This window comes from Thamnophis sirtalis, unplaced genomic scaffold (assembly GCF_051295495.1).
Source record: "Thamnophis sirtalis isolate CommonGarterSnake01/CBP01778 unplaced genomic scaffold, rThaSir2_p1.2 scaffold_4, whole genome shotgun sequence".
In the NCBI taxonomy this organism is placed as follows: domain Eukaryota; kingdom Metazoa; phylum Chordata; class Lepidosauria; order Squamata; family Natricidae; genus Thamnophis; species Thamnophis sirtalis.
Genome location: NW_028261384.1, coordinates 66538897 through 66542082, shown reverse-complemented (window position 1 = coordinate 66542082; position 3186 = coordinate 66538897). Strand labels below are relative to the sequence as shown.

Genomic DNA, 3186 nt, shown 5'->3' with positions numbered 1-3186 from the left:
TTCCCTCACCCAAATACCATGCCCTCCCTCCCCGTTTCAATGGTAGCCGAAAAGCAAGCAGCAAAACAGAGGCTGACATCCAGCCCTCCTCCAGAAAAAGGACAGAAAAAGGACCACTCCTGCAGAAATGAAAGAACACAGACAAACAGATGAACAACGTAACATAGAAGAAAAAAAGGGATGGAGAAATAAAAAAGAAATCAATCGAGGTCAAGGTTTGTCTGGGTAGGCAGAGGAGAATTTATGGAGAAGTCGAGGAGCGCGCACATGGGACTTATCGACCCATTCAGCATGAGATGGAGGGAAATGCTTCCATGCCACAAGATATTGAACACAGTTTCTAAGTTTCCTAGAGTCCAAAATTTCTTTAATCTCAAAATGCTGTTCACCCTCAATCAGGAGGGGGGCAGGTGGAGCTGCCAAAGGACCCCACTGGAGAAGTGCATTCTGGCTTCAGGAGATTACCAAGAAATACCGAGTAGACATGGTTGAGATATTTAGGCCATTCCAGACGTACGGACACAGGGTTGATGACCTTGATAACTGGGAACAGGCCAACATATTTCATTACATCCAGCCTCTTCTCTCTCCAAGGGGGTGGGGGCTTTTGGTTCATCCTGACTCGGCAATTAATGGCACGATGCCCCTCCTTCCCACAGTGGAAACACACAAAGGGTTTTGGCTTGTTGGCAAATCCACCTTTCCCTCATTTCGGGACTCGGGGGGGTTGGCAGGGGGGGATTTTTTGCCCTCACATTCCCCTTGGTATTTCAGCCTGGCCAGGTCAATTTCTACATCAGCGGCCGCTTCATACCAGGACTGCAATCTACGGGGAGGTCTTCTGTTCCACAATGTCAGTGTTGCAACTGTTGACCAGGCTCTGGTCAAATCAGAATTGAGCTGGAGGGGACCTTGGAGGTCTTCTAGTCCTTCCCCCCCTCAAGCAGGAGATCCTATCCATTTTAGACAAGCGGCTGTCCAGTGCCTCTTCTTAAAATTTGCTGACCGACGCTGTGGCTGAGCTGAAGCCGGCAAAGCCCAGCACCCCTGCCTGCCCAGCTGAGGTGTTCCTAGCAGAAGAGGGGGAGGGGGAGGCACTGCCGCAGCGCCTCCCCCTCATCCCCCTCCGCTAGGAACACACCTCAGCTGGGCAGGCAGGGGTGCTGGGCTTTGCCGGCTTCAGCTCAGCGGTGGCGCCTCCCCCTCCTCCCCCTCTGCTGGAACACACCTCAGCTGGGCAGGCAGCTTAACGATTCCCAGATCGTCATTATTTGTAACCATAGAACATGAATTGCCTCTTGAGGTCATCCGTGAGAATTTACGACTGGTCAACAAAAGCACGTGATTCCCAAATGCACCCCCCCCATCCACCCATATTTGGCCTCATAGCAAAAACGAAGTACAGTGCATCACTATAATTCATTAATACATCATAAATTCTCAAGCACGGGGGCCACCACAAACCCCATAAATCAAGCCCTCCAAGATACAAACCCACATGAGTTATTACTTTGTACATTCGTTCTCAGGATGCTACCCTAATGCTCCAGACTATCAGCTGTTAAATTATGGGGCCGGCAGATCCATGGATGGATCCTATAGAGATCCAGGCAACATGCACGCCAGCTCTTATGGGGGACACAAATACAATGGCATGGATCTGAGCATCAGCAGATCAGCCACCATCACCTCCTCCTCCAGCCAATTTGGAGCGGTTGGGGAGAGATCTCGCATCTTTTCTGCCCAGGCAGTGCTTGAAAGCAGGTTAAGAGAGGCGTTCAGCTGCTCCTTGTCCTGTCCCGAATCCCTCCCTTGCACAAGCAGCACCAGTAGTGGCGTCGTCAACGAAAGCTGTGGAGGCAAGACAGCCAGGTCCTCCCACGCCAACCAGTAGCTTCTGTCGGCGCAGTTAGCATCACCGTGTTTGCCGAAATAGATGAAACCAGCGCGTCCTCACGAACCGAACAGAGCAGTTCTCAAGCCAACAATGGCGCCCGAGTTCAGACGGAGCCGAATGCCACCTCCTCGCCGGCCGCATAAAGCCTGTCCCCTTCTTGTCTCCCACCCACCTCCTTCCCAACGGGACAAGAAGGTGGAGGACTGGTCTTGCAAACGGGGATCAGCGCACTCGCCACCTCCCCCTCCCCTGGGAGGAGCTCTGCAGCGGGACAGATGAATGGAGGGGGAGATCGCCCCTTCCTCCTCCGAGCCCCCAAACCCCGTCTTCCCTGGCCTGCACCCCTGCGCCCAGGCTCCTTTGGGTTTGGGGGTAATCCGAATGGGTGGAGCGGGGAATCCCCGGGGCGGAGGCCTCCCGGTGCAACGGTCTTCCGCAGCTCCGGAGCGAACCTTCGCCTTCCCCACCCAGGATTGCAAGGCTGGAGGCCTTGGCAGCAGCCACCCCCACCCTCAGCCAGCCAACCCTCGCCCGTACCATGAGCGGTGGGACCCGTGCAGTTCCTCTCCTCCCCGGCGCCATCCTGTGGGCGTGCGAGCACTGGGTGCGAGCGCTGAATGGCTGGCCGGCCCGGAAGGCTGCCAGCAGGGCTCGGCCACCATTCAGCGATACATGTTTCGCTGAATGGCGGCTGAGGGGCACACTAAACTGCCGGCATGACTTTGAAGTGCCGGCTTGCCTTCCGCGCGGGCCAATGTGGAAGGCAAGCAAGCCAGCACTTCAAAGTCATGCCGGTACTTTAGCGTGCCCCTCGGCCGCCATTCAGCGAAACATGGCAGCCGAGTTCTAAACTGCCAGCATGACTTTGAAGTGCTGGCTTGCCTTCCGCGCGGGCCGACGTGGAAGGCAAGCCAGCACTTCAAAGTCATACCGGCACTTTAGCATGCCGGCAGGCAGGGCTGGAGCGAGCGAGCGAGCGTGCTCCATCCCAGTGGGTGCTTGAGCGGAGCACTTTTCCAGCGCTCCTGTGCCTGGAGAGCTCCATCTGCATATAAGCCCGGGATTCGCCGCTTGCGCTCCCTTGCTAAGCCCCGCCACCTGCCTTCCCTATCTAGGGGCTCCTCCAGCAGAAGTAGCAGAGTCGCGTCAAGCGCCCCCCTTCCTTCCTCTGCGCTCTTCCTGCCCGGACGCCCAAAGCCTCCCAGCCCACCCAGCCCGGGGCGAGTCAGCTGCAGTGCAACAGGCGGCGATCCCACCACCATCCGCCCGCTCACTCGCCCCACCCGTCA

The 3186-nt window shown here is 56.6% G+C and overlaps 1 pseudogene; it reads left to right on the top strand.

The window, feature by feature from the left end:
- Nucleotides 1-1498: 1498 nt before the first annotated feature.
- On the top strand, nt 1499-2040 carry LOC148045896 (homeobox protein Hox-B5 pseudogene; annotated as a pseudogene).
- Nucleotides 2041-3186: the final 1146 nt, after the last annotated feature.